Source organism: Sinocyclocheilus grahami, unplaced genomic scaffold (genome assembly GCF_001515645.1).
Source record: "Sinocyclocheilus grahami isolate Dianchi unplaced genomic scaffold, SAMN03320097.WGS_v1.1 scaffold1661.1, whole genome shotgun sequence".
NCBI lineage: Eukaryota > Metazoa > Chordata > Actinopteri > Cypriniformes > Cyprinidae > Sinocyclocheilus > Sinocyclocheilus grahami.
Genome location: NW_015506840.1, coordinates 167,999 through 193,070, shown reverse-complemented (window position 1 = coordinate 193,070; position 25,072 = coordinate 167,999). Strand labels below are relative to the sequence as shown.

The window sequence follows — 25,072 nt, the reverse complement described above, 5'->3', positions numbered from 1 at the left end:
ATAGACTTAATAGAACCATGAAAGGACTCAAAATGATGTGGTCTGAATATATATATATATATATATATATATATTAATATATAATATAATAAATATATAAGTGGTGTCTTTTTATTTTACTTTATAATTCGTCATAGGCTATTAAGTTACAGGTTACAATATTTCTGTTCATTTGAATATGCAGCTTATTACCAGTGCTCTTTTACATTTCACCTTACCTGTAGGGCTGACAACTGGTTGTCCATTTTATAAGACTACATTAAGTAAAAAATATAATAAATATGTAATATAGTGCATAATAGCACAATGCTCCTCTCTACTGAAAAGTGTTTTTTCCCCCCTAGTTTATTGACATTTAATGCCTTTTGTTTTACTGACATCTTGGGGTTGAAACATTTGCAGAAACATTTCAGTAAGTTGTACTGTTTCTTTCAACATTTCTTTAATGCCGTATTGACCCGAATATAAGACGATGTTTTTTTCTTGGAAATACATCTGAAAAAACGAGGTCGTCTTATATTCAGGGTTTAGACTTTGACATGTCAATAATACACCCAGAACAATAGGTGGCGCCAAATACGCATAAAACGAGTGTGCCATGAAATACGTAATGCAATGTGTGTTGTAAAGATCGGGAGAAAAAACAAAAGAAAAAGAAAACCTTACAGCTGCATGAGTCGTGACAGTGACTGCTGGGACCAAACTCCCTTTGTGATTTTAAAACATAAGACAGTACCCAGATTTGAAGACTACAGTAAGATTCAACTTCTACTGTTAATAAGATTTTGGTAGGCTACTATTAGATGGATAGCCTAAATGTCCTAATTCAGATGGGCTACCTGTTTTTTTTTTGGTTTTTTTAATGGTATATCAAAAAGTGTATATACAGTAGGTACGGAAAGTATTCAGACCCCCTTACATTTTTCACTCTTTGTTATATTGCAGCCATTTGCTAAAATCATTTAAGTAAATTTTTTTCCTTCATTAATGTACACACAGCACCCCATATTGACAGAAAAACACAGAATTGTTGACATTTTTGCAGATTTATTAAAAAAGAAAAACTGAAATATCACATGGTCCTAAGTATTCAGACCCTTTGCTCAGTATTTAGTAGAAGCACCCTTTTGATCTAATACAGCCATGAGTCTTTTTGGGAAAGATGCAACAAGTTTGTCACACCTGGATTTGGGGACAATACGGTATTTGTTGTGTGTATTTTATGATATAATTGACTTTAGAAATATGTAGACTTTCATACTCAAAGGAACAAAGCATGTGTTTTAGCAAGCGTTTAGCAAGCAAGCGTTGTGTTGCATTTGTGTCAAATAGAATGTTGAAGTTCACGCACAAAAAGAAAATTGATCTTGAGATTTAAGAATCCATATCAGTATCGATTAAAACAAGAAAACAATAGTGTTAATCCAGGCTCCTCACAGCTGACAAGTTTACCTGTTTCAGGTATCCACAATGTGTACAGGAAATAGACAATAAATCAGTCAAAAAGGAGAAAGGCTAATTAAACGTCACTATTTCAGTCAATGATTTTGGCCTTTATATCAGTCGAAACCGAAAATTGCTTCACAAATATTTATTTGGTAGAATTAATTTTAAAGCCATTATTCATGTATTACTGAATTAGGTTTTCAGCTTTGGGCATTTCCCTAGTAGATATCTTCAGTGTATTATTGCTAATGTCATAATTACGTTGTAGATATCTGAATGCCAATTATGACAAGTCAGAACCTTAAGAGTAGATATCTGGAATTCGTATTTTGACTGACAGCTTCTTGACCTGGAAGTGAAGACGTCAGTGTTGCGTTGACACAGGCTGTGTTCGAAATGGCATAACATAATGCTTACTGCCTACTGTCCGGTATACAGTGCATACTGCCTACTATTTTTTTTAAGAATAGTGTGTGAAACAGTATACATTAAGCAAAAAAATGTTTCAGAGTAGTATGCTACAGTGTTGTCACATGACAAACACTGAACCTTAATTCAACACAGCTGTTGAGGCTTACAAATAAATGTGCTAACCATTATTTTTTACAAAGGCTTCCCAGCAAACACAAAACGTTTTTACAACTTTTCACAACATTGTATTTTGGTTGCAATTAGGTAATGTAGTACAACATTTTAAAAACGTTTTTTAAATAATAAAAAATAATGTAACCAAAATGAAATGTTTTAGAAACGTTGTTGAAAATACCTGTTAAAATACCTGTTTAAAAAAAACCAGGTATGTTTTCTTTAAGTAATAAAAAAAATGTAAATATCAAGTTCGTCTACAACGAAAACAAAACCAGACCAATCTGCAACTTTTGGGAGACGTTTTATTCAGGTGTTAAAATAACGTAATCTGGACGTTGGAATAAGGCGTTTAAAAAATTTCATGACAGTACCAAAATACAACCATGCCAAATCTCCTGTGCTACGTTCTGTTTGTGTAAACATATTAGTAAAATAACAGTAACATTTTAACATTAAAACGACACAGTGATGAGTAACAGATGAGACTGAATGCAGCAGTATGCAGCCGAGCATCTGATATCAAAAGGACTTAAAGGTAATAGGCTCTGTGAATGCTTACTTTCAGTTGTCTCTGTTCATTTAAATGTTTGATGTTTTTACACTGTTCTGTGCGGTCCAATACAGAAATGTAATAGATTCACATATATGTGAAACACTTTTAAATATATTGAAATATATTTTGAAAATATATGTTAAAAATGCATAGAACATAAAGCTCATGTTGCATGTGTTTATATGTGTGTGTCTGTGAAAATATATCCATGCCTTATTTCTACACCACGTTTACTGTTTCTAAAGCTATTATATTATATTATATTATATTATATTATATTATATTATATTATATTATATTATATTATATCTATCTATCTATCTATCTATTATATTATATTATATATCACCAGGCATGTGCGCAGACATTTTGAGGGGCAGGGGCTCAAGTAGAAAAAGGGGCATTTCTAATATTTATTAAAAAAAATTCTAAACAAAACGTTAAATATGTTAGGGGTGTGCGATATTGACAAAAATATATCTCAATATTTTCTGGGATTTTATCGATAACGATAATTAGACGATATTTTGTTGAGTGTGTTAGTGTGCTGACATCTGAAGGACTACCGTGGACAGCTGACTCCTAAAATTTTTCATATTCTGCATATTTTGTGTGGTCATCAGTTCACAGCAGTGATAGAAAGTAATCTTTTCCAATAAGTTAAAAAAAAATTTTTTTTTTATCTTTTATGGGCATTTTTACTTTCATAAAGCCCTTCTTTCTAAATATGTGCATCATCTTTTCAGTCAAATGCTTAAATCGAATCAGTCGATTAGAATAATACGTAATTTGGGCTGTTACCAAGCAAATTAAATCAGTATTGTCAAAAAATTTATCTTTGCAATGCAGAGAAAACACAGAAGCTGCATCTGAAGTGGCATTTAGATGCATTTACTCACTGTTTAATGCAGGACATGAATGCATTTAACCTGCAGTTACAAATGCATTAATACTGTTTTGATATTTTAAACATAAAACTAATACTAAAAAAATAATACTGATATTTGAATTTCTTTTTTTTATGAAAAGATACTTTAAATGTTCATAATGTTTAATGCTGTTAATAAGTGAGTCATTGCGACTGAACCAAATCATTTAAACGATTGCTTCAAAACAGAGTCATGTTGCACAGAGACGCAAATTGGAATTATATTTCATTGCAAAATAGAGCAAAAACAGTCAATATTGTGTCTAAAACGTAAGTGTCTTAATATTAAATTCTTGTTTATTGAACTGCTGTATAATATCAATATCACATTTGCAATCATGCTGATTTTTGGTGGAAAAAACATCAGTCTTTGTGTGATACTGATTAACTATATGAAATGATATAAATATATACATTTCTGCCCCCATATCTTGAATTTTGTGATCATTCTAAATGCATTTTAAGAAACTGAATCATGCAGTGAAAGAACGCGCACTAGTCTAACCTACTAGACTTCCTATTGCCTTAGCTAAACTTTAGCTAACTCACATCCAGGTAGCTCTCATGAGTCATAGATGTTAGCAAGACAAATTAACTATATTTGCCTTTTGGATAATTAGCTGTAAATTCAAAGGCACAGGTAGCGTAGTCTGTTGTTCATCAGCACTCACCTCCACACCAAGACAAACACAACTGGAAAGGGAGAGAAAGCTTAATCTCTGCCTGTCTGTGACTGTGATGTGCATGTGCATGTGCCGATCAATGTGTGGAGCATTTCTCAACATTTCCTGACCCGACCTGATATTTTGATTTTTTGTTTGTTTGACTGGGAAAGCTGTGCGCAAACAGAAACACACGCACACATATATACATATATTCATTTATAAAAAATAAAATAAAAAACTCCCCAGAAAAAAGGGCACTTTCTCTTGAGGAAGAAAAAGAGCAGGTGCTCAAGCCCCCTTTGATGTCTATGTGTTCACGTGCCTGTATATTACAATATTATATTGTTTTATAGCCTATTATATATAAACTGACTTCAAACGTTGTTTTATATTCTCAATACTGCTTTCATATTATCATTCCATTGACAGTTTGATGTAGGCCTGCTATCCACTTAAACAATACGTTATCAAGTTTCAGGATATTTTATCTGACTTTTCTGTACTATTTATTTTTATTTTATTTATTTATTTATCTAGTCATGTAGCAGACACTTTTATCCAAAGCGACTTACAAATGAGGACAATAAAAGCAGTCAAAACTAACAAAAGAGCAGCAATATATAAGTGCAAATGACAAGTCTCGGTTAGCCTAACGCAGTACACGTAGCAAGGTGTGTGTGTATATATATATATATATATATACACACACATACACATACACATACACATATACCCATACATATATATATTATACACACACACATACACACACAAAGAAAAACAAGTAGATTAGAAAAAATAGAAAGCTAGTGTTTGTTTGTTTTTTGTTTTTAAAATAAAAAATAAAAAAGAAGATAAATATAGATAAAGTAGAATTAAAATAGAATAGAAAGTGCTAGAGTTAGTTTTTTTAATTTACTGTATGTAAACGCTGCGTAACTTAGACATGTTTTAATGGGACGTTTTAAACCATGATTTAAACTAGAGTGGAGGGAGTTACCATGGAAATGGGGCGGCAAGCCAGCAACTCAAAGTAGCAAAACTCAGTCTCTCGCTGCTGTTTTCACTACTTTCAGGTACGTTTAGTCCCTAAAATTAGACAAATAATACATACAACTGTTCCTGACACATTCTTACATGTAATTGACACGCTTCTGTTCAACATTTGTGTAATTTTAGGGACTAAATGTACCTGAAAGCAGTGAAAATAACAGCGAGAGATGGAGTTTTGCTACTTGTCAGTTGAGTTGCTGGCTTGCTGCCCCGTTTCCAGGGTAACTCCCTCCGCTCTTGTTTAAATCATGGTTTAAATGCGACTCGAATGTTCAGCGCGTGTGCCCATTAAAACACATCAAAGTTACACAGCTTTTACATAAATAGTATTCTTCCACGGTGGGTAGTTTAACATACCCCACTTGGTCAGCGGCGTCCACAGAAGACAGAGAGAGGACTTGCACTTGACTGGTGAGCGGCGCATTCCACGACTTCGCTAACTCGTCGTGCACCTCTGCGAAAAAGAGGTCGGGCCTCCTTCAGGGTGTCCTTCTGGCTGCGGTCTCACTGGAGGTACCAATCGTCCAGATGGCTTCTGGCTGGCTCGGCAGGAGGCACCCACTCCAAACCGAGCTCATCCACTGCCTTGGATAGGACGCGTAGGAGTTCGACATCACTATGATGGAGGTCCCGCATGTCGCTGCCATGGGGCGCAATGTAGCCAGCACTTTTAAATTTGCCAAGATGTCAGGCGCTCTGGCTCCCGGTAAACATTGGACTATGGTGGCTGGTGTCTCTATTTTCACATTCCGTACAATAGAATCACCAATAACTAGAACACTTTCATCAGGTTTCTCAGTGGTTGCATCACTGAATGGGGAGAACCTGTTTGATGTTTTGATCGGAACGGTAGAGTGGTGTTTTGACCCGTGACTATGCCACCTCACAGTCACCCAGTCGCCCTGCTGCAGAGGCTCTGTAACCGGAACAGAACAATGTACGGAACTCCGTGAGCTAGTCGCATCCAAAGCCGTATCTAGAGCCCTCACATTCTTACTGTCCTCAATTAAAATTTGAATGTGTGTCTCTAATTCTGAAATCTCTGCACTCACGATTTTAGAATAAAAGCGAACGATCAAATTAATCAGATTAGTTTGATAGATAATATCAGAAATATGGTGGGAATTAAGTGCATCTCATTTTTCAAGCACGTTGGTGAACGCGCGCAGAGTATACACTGATTCGTGAGTGTACTTCGCTTCAGTCATAGTGATAACTGCTCCGTTTGGTTTGTACGTAAAGTCGCGATTTAAATAATTAATTATTAGCCTGATTCTAGGTTTCCATTAACCCTGTAACTGGAACAGAACAATGTACGGAACTCCGTGAGCTAGTCGCATCCAAAGCCGTATCTAGAGCCCTCACATTCTTACTGTCCTCAATTAAAATTTGAATGTGTGTCTCTAATTCTGAAATCTCTGCACTCACGATTTTAGAATAAAAGCGAACGATCAAATTAATCAGATTAGTTTGATAGATAATATCAGAAATATGGTGGGAATTAAGTGCATCTCATTTTTCAAGCACGTTGGTGAACGCGCGCAGAGTATACACTGATTCGTGAGTGTACTTCGCTTCAGTCATAGTGATAACTGCTCCGTTTGGTTTGTACGTAAAGTCGCGATTTAAATAATTAATTATTAGCCTGATTCTAGGTTTCCATTAACCATAAATATTGGGGGGGGGGTTGTACTTGCTACTTTTTGTTATTGCGGGGGGTTATTGGTTACATATGCCTCTGGATGCATCTTTCCTGAAGTGTAACATGACATGTTACATTACTGTGAGTGTGATCACATGCTGTTGTAGTCCTAGTCCCTGTGTTCTCAAAAATACTAGGCTAAAATACAAAAATGCTATGATGGTGTCAGTTCTGTATTTTTAAATACACTGCCATTTGGGATCAGTAAGATTTAATATTTAAGCAATACATGCTCTTTCAGTCAGCAAGTCCTGCATGGATTTTGGTTATAACCAGGTTATAACCCTAACAGCTTTTACTCTCTGCGAACTGGCTGTGGGGCATATGCTTTGCCCCATACATGTCTGTGCCTTTCTCAGTTTGGCCTAGTGCACTAGACAGTTTAGATACTCTGAGCAGCTCTTCGTTTGCTTCGAGGGCTGTACTAAAGGCTTGCCGGTATTGAAACAGAGGCTGTCCCATTGGATTGGAATCTAATTGACCTGTTGCTCAAGTTAACCCATTTATTCTGAACCCTGTAGTGATGGTGTTCAATAGGGTCCAGTGGTCATCTTGGTTGTGTGCTAGTGTGGGTGACACACTGTTACAAGTCATGTGTTGTGCTGCAATTGCTGCAGTGGTTGACTTTTGAATACAATTATTCCCCTTGAGGGATGTTCTGACTAGGGCTATTAACTAGTGCTGGGCACCCTTCATTGTAACATGGCATGTTTGGACTACATTCCCCATAGCGTCAGTATGACACAACATTGAGAGACTGATATTGAAAGGGAACATCTATGATTACTGACAAAATCTCGGTTCCCTGAAATGAGGGAACGAGATGTGGCGATCATGCCCTGTCACTTTTGCTCTGGGTCTTTTGTGACAACGTCGCGAGTTGGTCGTCATTTGGTCAGCATGACATGACTTTATGACAGTGTCATGAGGACGTTGTGGTAACATTCCATTTTTTTGAATTTTGGCTAAAGTTGCAGAAACACCATGGGCACTACCTCAAAAGACGCCACTAGTTAGTCCCATGGAGAACGTTGTAGCGACGTGGTCAGCTGGTCTCCAGATAACTTGTCAGATTATTGCATTACATGTGTTGTCTGTGTTAAGATGTATGCCATTTGGATATAATATGAGAAATGCTCTGAATTGATCAAACATTTTAAATGATGGCATGATTTATTATATTTGAAATATAGATATATACAATATATGAAATATTTTCCATCAGAAGGACAAAACAACAACCAAATAGTTTGCTTAGCAAATAGTGATATTTTATGTTTGTTAATAACAGATTTATTGAAAGAGGGCATGATACAAATGTGAACATTTAAACCAGCACATGACACTGTCTGAGTACTGCACAAGTGCGCATGCGCATCATTTTGTTCTGCAAAGGTCAACTTCCAGCTGATGGATACAGCAGAAAAGGTAAACACTATAAAACTACTTTTATTCATAGTTTTTGCCGATATAACATAAAATGTCACTTTAGATGAGTAGTGTTTTGTACTTTTGAAGGTTTTCTAAATGAATTTAATAAATAAATGCCCTGTTTGGTCAATTAGTGCACAAGCAGTCTCCCATATGAGGCGGTCATAGGTAAAATCCTGAGGTAAAATGTTATACCTTCCTTTTAGTTATTTGAAATTTAACTGCTTAACATGATAAACTATACATCAATCACTTTCAAATTCTTTAAACTCCAACCGTAGTTTGTTTGACTGCCTGTCACTCACACTTGATCCATGATGCTCATGCTAGCCATTTCGTAAACTTAAATATAAACCAGTGTATAAACTGTTTAGTTCGACTTTTCATTCACAAATTATACTTTAGTTTTAACAAATCTTTAATAAACAAATGGTTCACTTCCATTCTTTTGGTCCTGACTGACAATGAACCAGTCGAGTCAATGATTCAGTGAGTTGCTTATAAGAAAAGATGTTCATTTGTCGCCACCTAACTCTACTAGTTTAAATTATTTATTCATTGCTGTAAAACTAACATACTTTTTTTTAGGAGCAGCTGGAGATACAGTCTGGGAAGCAGCAACAAGAAAACCATGATTATGGGTAGGAACCAAAACCCTTGTTGACAAGCACAGAGGTAAGGCTTTTCTTGTAGATAGTCACCAGGTTTGCACACATCTCAGGAGGGATTTTGATCCACTCCTCTTTACAGATCCTCTCTAAATCTTCAAGGTTTCTTGGCTGTCGTTTGGCAACTCGAAGTTTTAGCTCCCTCCACAGATTTTCTATAAGATTGAGGTCTGGGGACTGGCTTGGCCACTCCATGACCTTAATGTGCTTCTTCTTGAGTCACTCCTTTGTTGCCTTGGCAGTATGTTTTGGGTCATTGTCATGCTGGAAGACCCATCCATGACCTATCTTCAGTGTTCTGGCTGAGGGAAGGAGGTTCTCATCCAAATTTTTACATTACGTGGCCCCGTCCATTTGCCCCTCAATGCGGTGAAGTCGTCCGGTACCCTTAGCAAAAAACCAGGACCAAAGCATAATGTTTCCAGCTCTGTGCTTAACTGTAGGGATGGTGTTCTTGGTGTCATAGTCAGCATTTCTCTCCCTCCAAACACGGCGAATCAAGTTAAGGCAAAAGAGCTCAATTTTGGTCTTATCTGACCACAGTACTTTCTCCCAAGCCTTCTCTGAATCATTTAGATGTTCATTGGCAAACTTTAAACGGGCCTGTACATGTGCCTTCTTGAGCAGGGGGACCTTGCAAGCGCTGCAGGATTTCAGACCATTGTGGCGTAGTGTTATCAATGGTTTGCTTGGTGACTGTGGTCCCAACTGCCTTAAGATCATTAACAAGCTCCTCCCATGTAGTTCGGGGCTGATCCCTCACCTTTCTTATGATCATCCTTACCCCATGAGGCGAGATCTTGCACGGAGCTCCAGACCGATGCCGATTGATGGTTGTTTTGTATTTCTTCCATTTCCGAATAATCACACCAACAGTTGTCTCCTTCTCACCACACTTCTTGCTGATGGTCTTGTAGCCCATTCCAGCTTTGTGCAGATCTACAATCTTGTCTCTGAAATCTTTTGACAGCTCTTTGGTCTTGCACATGGTGGTGGGAGAGTTTGGAATGGAAGATACAGATTATGTGGACAGGTGTCTTATAGACCTAACGTGCTGACATTAGGAGTAACTTCTTAAAGTGACAGGACTAATCTGTGTTCCACATGGGCACATAACCAATCTGTGGGTACCAGTATTCTTGCTTGTTGGTAGGGGATCAAATACTTATTTCATATTTTTGGCTGATATTCTGTCTCTATCCTCTAAAATAAACCTACCATCAAAATTGCAGACCCTTCATTTCTTTCTAAGTGAGCAAACTTACTAAATCAGCAGGGGATCAAATAAATATTTTCCCCACTGTAGACACAGACACATATGATCCAATCCATCTCCAGGTGGACAGCAGCAAGGATCCAGGATTAAGAGATCATCCATCATGAAGACTGTGTTCCACAGGAAGCAGCGTTTCCTGGGTGAAAAACTAAACCTCTTTGTTTCAGCATCACTCATGCAAGACTAAACAGATTTAAATTGATTTCAGTGGTTTGTATGTTTCAGGCCTGTGTTGGAAGCGAAGACCAGGAGGCTCTTGGATATCATTAGCAGGACTTTTTATTGAGAATGCAGTCATCAAAAGTCTAACTAAGGTAGTGATACATTGTAGTTTATATACATTTAGGGGGCAATGCTTAGAAATGGAGACAAAGCATCTGGGAGACGACCTTAAACAAAGCATGCAAATGAAGTATTCAGATACAGCAACCTGCACCATTTCACCAGTCCTAATCTAGACTGGGGCAGAGGCACCAAGAGCCATTACAGACAAAAGGTATGAGAGACTCAATAATCAGGCTCATTTGACTTACAATAAAGAGAACAGGACTAGCAGAAACCTCTTGCTACAAACTTTGTTTAACAGAATCGTTCATTTGATGTCATCATCTTTACCATAACTGCTAAATACACTGTAGCAATGCCTTAGTAAGACTTTTGATGACTGCAGCACCACACAGCACATTCTCAGTAAAGAGTCCTGCTGACAATACCCAAGAGCCTCCTTGTCTGGAGTTTCCAACAGTTTTGGTGCCATGACCCGGAGAGAGCTTCTCGCTTGACATCGTTCCAGATGGAATTTCAGACCCTTTTTCAGCTCAACAATGATTTGGTGAGTGTTACTCTATCCAAAGAACCACTATAGACCAGTACATGTGGTTATCCTCTGTGCCATCAGAGAAGTGATATCAAACAGCTGCAGGGTTTTGTTAACAGAAAGGTTATCCTCTGCTTTGCCAGAGAATAAGGTTCATCCTCTGTTAAGTCAGGGAAGGTTAACAACAATTACAGTGTGTTAGCAACTTGGTCCTCTGCTTTGCCAAGGCAGGTTGGATACATTAGGATGTAGAACAAAAACTAGGTTATCCTCTGCTTTATCAGAGACATTATTGATGTATCCTCTGCTTTGCCAGGGAAGGTAAACAACAGTTATTCTGTGTTAACAACTTTATCCTCTGCTTGCCAGGGAGGTATTAGACATTTTGAGAAAGAATGCTAGGCTGATTCCAACAACTGGGAAATGTGGGCTAGCTATCCCTTTATGGACAGACAATGAGTTCATTGTTAGGAAAGTCTATGGACTCAATAGTGACTGTGTCAATCAGATTGGATTTGAAGAAATTTGGTATTGATCCAGAAAAAGTATGGTCAATTGAAGAATGCAAAAAGGTACTTGTGGCATGTATCAGAAAGAAAAACATTAAAGGCATTATCTGCTGCCACAGAAAATTTACCTTATCCTTAGCACAGTAACAACTTCAGTGTTCAGTGCTAAATTAAAACAACAAACTAGAGTGTCCGGTCTCACTAAAAATGTGGGCCATAACAAGGTCTCAACCAAAAGTGACTCAAAAGACCAGCAGTCAGATGAAAGCTATCCTGACTTACAGTCTTTATGTAGACAAGAGGACAATGGCAATATTGGATTGATGGATAAAGATGTAAATGCAGTTGAAGTGTGTGGAGCAAGACAAAAGGCTCAGAGTTGGGTAGAAGGGGTTGAAAGTATTACTTCTGCAACCCCCATATTACAGTTACAAGCAGTCAATGTAGCTCTAGGTCCTGAGGTCATAGAAAGACTTGCTGAGAGTTTGCCATCAGTAAATGCAAATTTGTCAGAGTTTAGGAGAGCGTTGTCCAGAAAAACTAAGCTCTATGATATGTCCCTAGCTGAAGTCACCTAGTTAGTATCACAAGTCTTGACAGAGTCTGATTTCAATGATTTTGAAAGTGTGGTAAATAATTCTGAGTTTCAACATGCCAGCAAAGAAGATTTGAGAGAAGGAGTCCTGAGAGTGTTACAGAATATTATTGGTCTGAGGTTAGACTGGCCAAAAGTCACTAGTTGTTTGCAGAAGAAAGATGCAACTATAAGTGAGTACACTGAAAGATTTTGTCACTCAGCTGCAGCATACAGTGGAATAGCTGATACTCCAGAGAAGGTACTGGATTATAAAAGACCACTATTTCGAACATGGTTTGATGGCCTTTTATCAGAGTACAGATCTGCTTTGCCATTCTTAGATCTCACATGGTTCACTGTAAGCCTGCAAAACAATTTGGACAGGTTAGCTACTTGGGAAATAAACTATTTTTGAGACTATAATCTAAAGAGATTATTGTCCTTCACATCTGCTGCAATCTCACAACTCTGGCCATTTGATAACACCTAGAATATCAAAATCAACTGCGGGCAGCAGATCCTTTTCCTATTTAGCGCCTAAACTCTGGAACAATCTACCTAGCATTGTTCGGGAGGCAGACACACTCACAGTCAGTTTAAATCTAGATTAAAAACCCATCTCTTTAACCTGGCATGCACATAATACACTATCGCAATTCTATCATTTAAATCCGTTAAAAGGATTGTTAAGCTGCATTAATTAGGTGAACTGGAACTGGGAACACTTCCCATAACACCTGATGTACTCGCTACATCGTAAGAAGAATGGCATCAACGCTAATATTAGTCACTTTCATTCTTATTCTGAGGTTACCGTAGCCACCCAGATCCAGTCCATATCTAGACCAGATGGTGGATCAGCACATAGAGATGACCTCTACAGATTTGAATGTCAGCGGAGACCTTGTCAACTAGATGCGCCCCAGAGATGGATCCCCTGCGAAGACCTCGTCACCTCGATGACCATTGGCACAAGACTGGTTTTTCCCAACGTTTTTTCTCCATTTCTGTCACCGATGGAGTTTTGGTTCATTGCCACTGTCGCCTTTGGCTTGCTTAGTTGGGAATGCTTGACTGATTGCACAGACACTGTTGGAATAGTGCTGAACTGGATGATAACATCACTGAATCATCAATGAACTGACTTTAGCTGGAAAAATGATTCTTTGTTATTGTCTTCTTGCATTATTGACAAACTATTTTCCTGTTTGACACCGTAAAGCTGCTTTGACACAATCAGTATTGTATAAAGCGCTATACAAATAAAGGTGACTTGACTTGACTTAATTCTGATGTTAAAGCCAGGGTAAAGATTGCAGCAGCATCCTATAAGGTAAACACGAACCGACAGAAACGTAAATGTCCAAAGAGGGAGGGCAGTTGTCATTACTGTAAAACCTGGACACTGGATGAAAGAATGTAGGAAAAGCAAATAGACATTAGGAGAAATTAACAGCTTTACTCAGCTCCTACTCAGTCTACGTACTACTCTGAAGCAGTCCCTCCCCATTTCACCGAACTGTTGGAGGAGCTTGTTGAGATACTAACTGTTATAGGGCTGTGAGTGCTGTCACCTCTTTCCACCTCTCTCACGCACAGTCTTAAAAGCTATACTACAGCACACTGGAGTCATTCACCCATTCTCTAAAGTCATAGTTTTTGCTATGACTAATGTTCCAATGGAGGATGGAGATGTTGCACAATAAAGTTTGCAAATCACCTACAGGGACAGACTAGGACACACACCAGTGAGGAGCCCAGGGAAGAACCGAAGAGCAACAGGCCTCGGGGGCCAACCCTGTGCTGAAGACTTCCTCATATGTTTTCCCCAACGGCAACCTCCCGGTCTCTCACTTGAAGCCAATACAGAAGTGACTAACACTGCAATTCATCGACTGACCGCTAGAGGCTGGCTGCAAAAGGGAGTCAGTCCCATAGACTCCCTATGTTAAAATGCCAAACTTTACAGCAGAAAAAATATGTTTACAGTCTGGTACAAAAAGTGCTTTTGGTCTATATAGGTAATTTTGCCCTTCATGACAACTTGTGAGGGGGGTGAATTTTTTTATAACTCATCCGTTTAAATTATATTAAGCCTTAAAGTTCTGCATAATTAAGGGAGTGGACACTTGAGTGACAGGTGGACTGGCGCTCTGCTCCAGAGTGTGAAACTCGCTAGACTGTGAAACTTAGAAAAATGGCTTTAAAGATTTTTATTTGTCCAGAAAAAAACTGGTGATCACCATTTACAGAATCATTATAGTAACATCTATATAAAATCTAGTGATCATTGGCTAGGCTATAACATATCTAATGTAATTTTAAAAAAAAATTCTGACCGTAACAATTACAAAAAGTTAAATGTGAGTGGATACCGTTTTGCAACCAATTTATTTGCAATGTTCACTAACATTAACGGATGCAAGACATACTTAGCCTATTGTTTTTACATCGAACTGAATGAAAATAGCTTAACCTTAGAACGACTTGTTGATTGATGTGAACGCCAGCAGGAATAATGCTCAGAATGAGCAGAATTAAACATCTCCGATGATGTTCATTGCAATGTTTTTTATCGAGTTACAAGAAAAGGTATGAAACGGATTTAATTGCATACAGTAATAACTGATTTTATGTGATACGCTCTCATGGTATTCGACTCCTCACACGTGCAGAAGTGGGCAGCCGAGAAGTGGGCAACTGAGAGCTGGTATCTGCATTATAAAAAGAAAAAAAAAACTTTAAAGATTATTTACGATTAATTATTGTTGCCAAGTTATCTAGTCATTGCTTGTTTACATTGATTTGTTATATGGAGCAGTTTGTTCGATCGCGATCTATCTAATTTGTTTGTCTAAAGAAGTGCCGACAGATGTATGAAAGTACACAAGTCACACCGTAATTTAAAAGCGCAGACTTTAATGTACAGTAAAAACAGAGGCAGAATACCGTATAACTCCAGGCTGGCACAGTAATATTGACAAATGGCTAAACAGATGCAGAACACCGTTACATTATTTGAGCGATCTAAAACAAAGTCAAAGAGCGGTAACTGATGATACTGTGTTCTGCATTGGTTTCTCCTGGGCTTTTCTCCAAGATACTTATACACATGATAAAGGAGGTCATATGTCTCCCGAATTGATCAATAACTAATTTCGACCAAAAACGAAGTTATGGCGTGTTGTCTTTGCACGGCAGCACTGCGGTCACCATAGACGGGTGTGGTTTCAGCAACTAGTGCCTCAACTTCACCCACGTCCCACCTTTTTGCCCATTTCCGATTATCCGGGAGTGACGCGCTGCCAAGATGGCGGCGGTCGGCTACACCCACTTTAGGCTTCAAAAATGCTCTTCTGAACCCTACGAGTGACGTCACGGACACTACGTCCATGTTTTTTTTTACAGTCTATGGTTTTCCCCTATCAGTAGTTTATTCCCACTTCACTGATCCATAGGTGTCACATTACCTAAAACTCGATTGAGAAATAGGGCTGTATGCAACAAATGATTATTTTAATAATCGATTAATCTAATGATTATTAGAACGATTAATCAACAAATCATAGATTATTTCACTGATTAATCCGTATACTTTGATTATTCAGCTTTTGCAATTAGTTAAACTATTCAGTTATACATATTCTAAAAAATTAATAAAGGTAATCACTTCAGCTTTTGAAAATCATATTATGTAATTACAATTATTATACAGTTAATTTATACAAATAAATATATTTGGCACACAAAATGAGATGACAGACAGAGAAACTCTCTCATTCACCATTTAATAAACTATATGAAAAAGCAACTGAATGACATCATTCTGCCTAACATCTCCTTTTGTAAGCCATATGGATAAGAAACAAAAAGGTAAGAGTTAAGACACTTTATTTTTGGATAAACTATTTTATTCACATATTCTCTTAAAATACCTGATAGGGTTATGATAATCAAAACAGTCCTGAGCTAGATCAAGCTTTGATCTCTGCAAACCAAACTATCACTTTAAGTCAAGTCAAGACACCTTTATTTATATAGCGCTTTTAACAATACAGATTGTGTCAAAGCAACTGTACAGCATTAATTAGGAAAATAGTGTGTCAATAATGCAAAATGACAATAGTAAACACTAAATTTTCAGTTAAAGGCAGTTCATCATTGAATTCAGTGATGTCATCATCCAGCTCAGTTCAGTTTAAATAGTATCTGTGCAATCAAGTCAAGGATATCGCTGGAAATTAAGTGTCCCCAACTAAGCAAGCCAGAGGCGACAGCGGCAAGGAACCGTGACAGAATGGAGAAAAAACCTTGGGAGAAACCAGGCTCAGTCGGGGGACCAGTTCTCCTCTGGCCAGACGAACCAGCAGGTTGATCCATGCTGCAGCAAATTCACATTGTGCAGATGACTCAACTGGTTTCTGTGGTCTTGTCCCGGTGGTCGTCTAGGAGACAAGGTCTTCACTGGGGATCTGTCTCTGGGGCTCATATAGTTGTCCTGATCTCCGTTGACATTCAGGGCTGTAGAGGTCGTCTCTAGGTCCTGATCCACCATCTGGGCTGGATACAGACTGGATCCGGGTGACTGCAGTGACCATCTGATCTGGATACACACTGGATCTGGTGGCTACGGTGACCTCGGAATAAGAGAGAAACAGAGGTGGTATGGGAAGTGTTCCCGGTTCCGGTTGTCCTAAATAATGCAGCCTAAAAATCCTTTAACGGATTTGAATATTAGAAATGTGTTATGTGTAAGCCTGGTTAAAGAGATGGGTCTTTAATCTAGATTTAAACTGACAGAGTGTGTCTGCCTCCTGAACAATATTAGGTAAGTTATTCCAGAGTTTGGACGCTAAATAGGGAAAGGATCTGCCGCCCACAGTTGATTTTGATATTCTAGGTATTATCAAATTGCCAGAGTTTTGAGAACGCAGCGGACGTGAAGGACTATAATGCAATAAGAGCTTATTCAAATACTGAGGTGCTAAACCATTCAGGGCTTTATAAGTAATAAGCAAGATTTTAAAATCTATACAATGTTTAATAGGGAGCCAGTGCAGTGTTGACAGAACCGGGCTAACATGGTCATACTTCCTGGTTCTAGTAACAACACTAGCTGCTGCATTTTGGACCTGCTGGAGTCTGTTTATTAAACGTGCAGAACAACCACCCAATAAAGCACTACAATAATCTAACCTTGAGGTCATGAAAGCTTGAATTAACATTTCTGCATTTGGCATTGAGAGCATAGGTCGTAATTAGGTCGCAACGTCTTTAATAATCCAACACAGAGCACAAGGAAGACGTTCAAGACCCAACAAGGAAACACGAGGCAGATTACACATTTATACTAAACTTAACGAGGGACAGACAGGTGCGGGGAATCAACTAATAATGAGACAACGAGAACAGGAACATGACCAAATAAGGGAACACTGAAACAGAAACGGGCATAACAGGCCCATAATCCTGACAATTTGCATGTTTTATCTTCATTTATGTTGATTAAATCGTTAACTTTTTCTTTAATATGCATATTTCTTCATTCATTTTGACATATAAACTGGCTGAGTGATGTGATTTATAAGAGATAGAACAATGTCTTATTTCCCTGTTCTTGTTTGTATGTATAAGTTAAGCACTAAAAAACAAACAAACAAAAATGAATGCACGCGGAAGATCGCCATAATGCACAGTATATGCACGCACAGCAAAACAGCGCGGCGGCTAGATTGACCGTGCATTTTGGAGTGTCGGCTGGCTTGACTACAGTACCCAGTCGCCCTGCTGCGGAGGCTCTGTAACCGGAACCGAACAATGTACAGGACTCAATGAGCTAGTCGCATCCAAAGCCATATCTAGAGCCCTCACATTCTTACTGTCCTCAATTAAAGTTTGGATGCGTGTTTCTAACTATTTCCCTGCATTTATCACGTGAATCCCTCGTCGCCGACAGAGAGAGCTAAACTATACATGTGGCAAGCGGTGCAAGCAACAATAGCAGGAAAAGAAGCCATTACTCACCATCATTGATGAATGATTCTGACTTACCACTGTTGTTTGATGAACTAGTGAAAAAACGGAGCGAGAGAAAAAAAAGAAACCCGCAATAGACGTGGATGGAATTGTGAATTACAAGCTAACCGGCTAACGAATGCTAACACGCTGCACGCTCGCTGCACTTAATCTGTACCAACAAGACTAATTGTTATGGGTTAAATTGCAGTTTACCACTTTTTTACAGTGCACTGACTAATGCACTGACAAAGATTTTGTAAAATTCACTTTAAAAAGAAAAAAACATTTTAAAAAATATGAAGTAAATATGAACGCTGAACATATCCTTAAACCTAACCTTCACCCATGTAGTTACTTTAAACTACCCATTACTTTCTTAGGTAAGTATATTGTAATTACATCTACTTTTTAATAAATAAATAAATAAATAAAAAAGCAATGCCTAGTTTTTTTTGTGCAATCAAGGATATGCTTCGACTAAACCAATCACACATTTTTCTTCAAATAACACATTAATGGCTTTCTCTTCTTCTTCTTCTTTTTTTTTCTGGAACTGAAATCTTAGTAGCAATAACAACTGATGTAATCTTCCATTATTAATGATTATTGGTAACAAATAAATTATTATACAAACCATGCTGCAGCAAATTCACATTGTGCAGATGACTCAACTGGTTTCTGTGGTCTTGTCCCGGTGGTCGTCTAGGAGACAAGGTCTTCACTGGGGATCTGTCTCTGGGGCTCATATAGTTGTCCTGATCTCCGTTGACATTCAGGGCTGTAGAGGTCGTCTCTAGGTCCTGATCCACCATCTGGGCTGGATACAGACTGGATCCGGGTGACTGCAGTGACCATCTGATCTGGATACACACTGGATCTGGTGGCTACGGTGACCTCGGAATAAGAAGGAAACAGACTAATATTAGCATAGATGCCATTCTTGTAATGATGTAGCAAGTTCATCGGGTGTTATGGGAAGTGTCCCGGGTTCCGGTTGGCCTAATTAATGCAGCCTAAAAATCCTTTAACGGATTTGAATATTAGAAATATGTTAGTGTGTTATGTGTAAACCAGGTTACGGAGATGGGTCTTTAAATCAAGTGAGTTAGAAGGAGTTCAAGTTGAAGGGAGAAGTGTCTTGTTAAGTCAATTGGCCGATGACATGGCTCTTTTTAAAAAAATGCTTGTCAAATTCAGTCGGCTATCAAAATTATTGAAATTTTTTCCAGTGCCTCGGGTCTTTGCTTGAATTTATAAAAATGTGAAGTGTTTGCCTTGAAGAGTTGCCATGACAAATCTGTTTGTAATATTCCTGTAAAGGATGCTCCAATCTATTTAGGTATGGCTATTTCCAAAGATGAACAGGACAGAATCTCACTAAATTTCAATCCTGTGATCAAAAAAGTAAAGAGCAGATTTAATATTTGGTTACAGAGGAATTTATCTCTCAAAGGTCGTGCTCTGCTGGCTAAAGCACAAGGTATCTCTAGGCTTGCTTCCTCAATTCATTCAGATAGTAAAATAAATAAGATAATTGATCAAACAATGTTACATTTTTTGTGGAAAAACAGTGTGCATTATATTAGGAAATCTGTGGTAGTTAATTCATATAAAAATGGTGGTCTTGATTATTTCGATTTTTCTATCTTAAATAACACTTTCAAAATTAACTGGTCGAAGTATTTTTTTTTTAAAAACTCTTCTTCTGTGTGGAATTCAGTATCTAGTACTGTTTTTGACCAACTTTGTGGTCTCTCGTTTTTGTTCATGTGTGATTACAAAATTGATAAACTGCCTGTTAAATTGTCAGCTTTTCACAGGCAAGTACTTTTGGCTTGGAAGTTAATTTACAAGCACAATTTTTCTCCACACCAGTATTATATCTGGAATAATTGTAATATTCTGTATATAAACACGAGTATATTTATGAAAACCTGGTTTGATAAAGGGATTCTTTTGGTAGGACAGTTGTTGAATTCTCATGGGTATTTAATGACTTATGATGAATTTCTTTCATATTTTAATTTCCCTGTAACCCCAAAAGAATATGCCTCTGTAATTGGAGCTATCTCTTGTAGTATTGTGTCTTTATGTAGAGGTATTTCATACTCTAAACATGCTTCTTTACTTCACCCTGCTGACACTTACTGTGCAGAATTTGTTTTTCATCTACCAAAAAAATAAAAAATAAGGCTATACGTTTATTATTTCAAAAATAAATTGTAAGTAAACCAAGTGCTATTTTCTATTGGTCTAAGTTTATTGGAAATATTAATTGGAGAAAAGTTTGGGTATTACCTAATAAATATCTCATTACAAATAAAATTAAAGAAATTTCATTTAAGATACTGCACAAATGTTACCCTGCTAAGCATTTGTTTACCAGATTTATTGAAGATATAGATGTAAATTGTTCTATAACCAACCTTAACCACATTAAGTGTAAGACTGCTATAGGTCTGATTTTTAAGGAAGGGAACCGCCAACTACATAGATATAATCTAAACCAGGTATAATTCACATAAGACTTTTTTTTAAAGACAATTTTATATAAACCAACCATCAAACAAACAAATGAGAATGTTAGAAAGAAACAGATTGAACGAATGTAGGGAGGCTCAGCTGTAAATGGGCTTCACGGACTGGGAGACCTAAGGGCCAAAACAAAAAAACAAAACAACAAAAATACAGCCTGATATCAAGCCAGTTGTAACAACAGTGCATGAGTTGAAATCAACATAAAAGCCTTATCTGATATAGTCCACTGATGCAAGATACAGTCCAGTAAAGATGGCGATAATGGTCTTGAACATAGAACAACTCCAATCCAAGAAGAATAAATCCCATATGTAGGCAACTCCAAAAAGACAAAGTTACATCTTTACAATCCTCGTGCATGAGATCCAAGAGATCCACAAGGTGAAGTAAAGATGCAGTTCATGGATGAACATCATCTTGTGAACTCCAAGCAATGAATGGTAACCATACCACTGCTCGTAACAATAAAAGAATCTTCTAAAAGTCATCTTTGACCATTCCACCTCAGAAACAAGAGGCTATCCAGCCTTAAGGTGGTCGTACACCGGACGACATGTGCAGCCCTGCACTGCACCGCACCACGTCTTTAAAATTCCCACACATTGTTTTCCATAACTGTATGCACACCGGCGACTGTCCGCGGATCCCGACTCCGGGCGCTGTTCATAATCCTGCCGCGCCACAGAGCGCCTCAGCCCCTCTCACATCATTTTCCATTTAATTACATTATATTTGTCCCAAATTATTGTTAATGTACATTATGACTTCATCCTAGGTTGGAAGATTGTGTATTGTGCATTTTTTAGCAAAACATTTGTCTTTCTGTGGCTGTAATAAATTCCGAGATGCATTGTGCTATAGATCGCAATTTCTCATCCCGTTTGCTGATGTGACGCTTTCAGTGTGTGATACGTGTTGCACCGGGGCACCACTGTGCTTCTCGTCCGATGTGCGACCGCAACAAAACAGCACAGCGAGAGTGTCTGACAGGGGCGGCGCTAGGGGTGGGCTAAGGGGGCTGAAGCCCCGAATGTTATTACTATGCCCTTTACGAATCATCACTGAGTTTTCATGCGCATTAAAATAATTACTATTAGTACCGCAGATTTGCTTTATGCACATCCAACAGTGTCTACTTGCATTGTCATTCACTCCCGACAAGAACCGCCAACTGAGGCTCGTACTTCTGATTGACATGTAAACTGGCCAACCAGTGATAAAAAGTTACAGCAGCTGCTTCAGGTGTCACTTAGCCAGTGTTTCCCAACCGGGGTGCCGCCTGTCAGAGCAGGGGTGCCCTGTAAAAAAATCATTTTTTAATATTTTTAAATTGCTAAAATGTTAAAAAAAGTATCTATGATATAATATCCATTTCTGATGTCGCCAATAATTAGAGATGCACCGAAATTCCGGCTGCCGAAAATTAGTTCACTGCTCAGATTTCACTTTCACTTGGTGTGACGCTCTGCGTATTATCCCGCGCTCCGCTTGCTCCACTCATATATCGTTCATGCTCATCGGAACAGCAAAATCCACTCAAAAATCGAGCCGACATGAAACATCTATGTAGTACAGTATTGTTTCTGTTTGCAATAGCCCTACTGTGCTGTTACATGGTGTGGTATATGGTAGGGTGACCATACGCCCTCCTTTCCCCGGACATGTCCTTTTTTGGACCTACAAAAATGCGTCCGGCCGGGATTTCTTAATTGCCCAAAATGTCCGGGATTCGGCTGTTTTCGTAATCCCGCTCCCGCTGAATCTCTGACCATTGTGAAACATGTGTTTCACTCCCGCTATTTCGTTAACATTCTAATATTGTATGCAATTTTGGCACTTCAGGGAGCCGCTCTCAGTATGCGGATTATTTAAATCTATTTTGAATGAGCGTTTGCGCTGTTTACTTTCACTTTCGATTTCTCGATCACAGGCACTCTGTGTTAAGAGAGCACATCTTACAAGATCAGATATTTTTCAATGAGCTCAGGATCTGTTGAGCAGCAAATACTCAAGCATGGTCATTGTCAGTCATATCTCCTTGTTCTCGACCTGTGATCAGTCAAATCTGACTCCTGCAGCTCTTGTTGGATGCAGGGTTGCCAAGTCCGCGTTCTTTCCTCAGAATTGGGCTAGGCCTACTTTTAAACTGTGCCATGGGTTGATTTTACCAAGTGGGTTAAAGGTTTGAATTATTGCATAAATTACATTTGACTGAAACGCTTGTATTGAAACATTTTGCATTCTACCTATGATAAAACTTTCATGGACTACTTCATTAACTGTTTCCTCCTGGTGGAATGACCTGCCCAACTCAATCCAAGCAGTCCTTAATATTTTCAAGAAACGGCTGAAAACTCATCTCTTTCATCTTCATTTGACCCTCTAACTCTAGCACTCTCTATTCTAATGCTACTTCTAATTTTATCTCCTTGTTTTTTTATTTAAAAACTTGACCCTCTAACATTTGCACTCTCTGTTCTATTTCTATTCTAACTACATGTTTTATATATAAAGAAAGAAGAGCCTCTAACACTAGCATTCTCTATTCTTTCTACTCATTTTCTTTTTATTTATTATAAATAATTACCTTCTAACACTTGCATTATCTATTATTTTTCAGTTCTATTGACTTGTTTTATAAACCCTAGTATATGGGCAACTCTGGTAACGCTGCCCTCTCATTCATTGATCTGCTAACTGCTATGTTATGCTCACATGTTCTGATAATAATAGCTTTTTAGGACTAAACATTATTTGGATAATTGGAAAAAAAATTAAATAAAGATAAATCTCTTAATAGCCCTACTGAAAAACTAAAAAGCTATTTATTTCATTTGTAGGCCTATTGTAATTTCTTATTTGTGCTATCATTTGTAATTTCTTTATTTGTTCTTATTTTATTACTGACTGCTTACTTGTAATTTTTTATTCAGTTCAAAGTTTGAAATCAAGCTATCTTGTGCTACTGCAACAAAATTACCCCACTGTAAAATCAAAAATAAAGTGAGTGAGCAAAAATTTGTGAGATAGTTAGTTATAATGGTAATTAAATAATGTTTACTTATGAATAAAATGATACATTCAAATCTGTCATATACAGCCGGTAAAATAATTATTGATCATGTCACCATTTTTCTCAGTAAATATATTTCTAAAGGTGCTGTTGACTTGAAAGCTTCACCTTGTATGTATGGATTACTTTGTTAACAACCCAAGTAATCCATACATACAAAGAAAACAAAACAAATAAGATCAGAAATTAAGTTATGTGTTATCAAATGGAATGACACAGGGGAAAAGTATTGAACACATGAAGAAAGGGAGGTGCAAAAAACCAAAAAAACCCAAAACACCACCCAAAACCAACCAAAAATAAAAAACCAACCCAGCCACCTGTCAGTAGAAATTAATATTAGTTGGTTCAGGCCCAACACCTACAGTACCAGGGTGATGAAGATAAAACAGGGGAGGACATTTCAGCAAGACAATGATCCCAAACACAGCCAAGGAAACTCTCAATTGGTTTCAGAGAAAGAAAATAAATCTGCTAGAATGGTCCAGCCAGTCACCTGACTTGAATCCAATAGAAAATAGAACTAAAGATCAGAATTAATAGAAATGAATTCTAGAATCATAGAATCATATGAAGAAGAGGCCCACAGAACCTTCGAGCTTTGAAGACTCTGTGGAAGAATGGGCCAAAATCACACCTGAGCAATGCATGCCACTAGTTTCACCATACAGGAGGCGTTTTTGAAGCTGTCATTACCAACAAAGGCTTTTGCATGAAGTAGTAAATAAATTTCAGTAGTTCAATACTTTTTCCCTGTGTCATTCCATTTTATTGCACATTACTTAATTTCTATTTGTTTTGTTTTCTTTGTATGTATGGATTACTTTGGTTGTTACCAACATCTGGTAAAAATGTCATATCAACAGCACCTTTAGAAATATATTTACTGAGAAAAATAGTGAAATATGTTCAATACTTATTTTACTCGCTGTAAATTGGTCTCTTCATTAGAAATTAGCCTACTGATTGCCTCCATTGATGGACACAGTTTTTTTAATAATATTAAAAATATCTGTATGACAGTATATTCTGCAGTTCTTCCCTGCTGTACCGAATATCTATACTTTTCAAAGTATCATATCGAAGTTAGAAATTCAAGTATTGTGACAAAATTAATTATGTAGGGTGCCACAAATTTGTTCGCTGCCGCCAAGACACTGTGTGCTTCGTTGTGAAAGCGAAACTACTTTGTTTGGCCTTCCAAAAGAGGGCGATATCCACATATCCACT

The 25,072-nt window shown here is 37.8% G+C and overlaps 1 long non-coding RNA gene across 1 annotated transcript; it reads left to right on the top strand.

The window, feature by feature from the left end:
• The first annotated feature begins 6,657 nt into the window (after positions 1–6,657).
• LOC107571850 (uncharacterized) lies at positions 6,658–18,450 on the top strand. Its single transcript, XR_001607245.1, has 3 exons — positions 6,658–6,738; positions 15,338–15,344; positions 18,440–18,450. It is a non-coding gene; the product is annotated as an uncharacterized lncRNA (long non-coding RNA).
• The last annotated feature ends 6,622 nt before the right edge of the window (positions 18,451–25,072 follow it).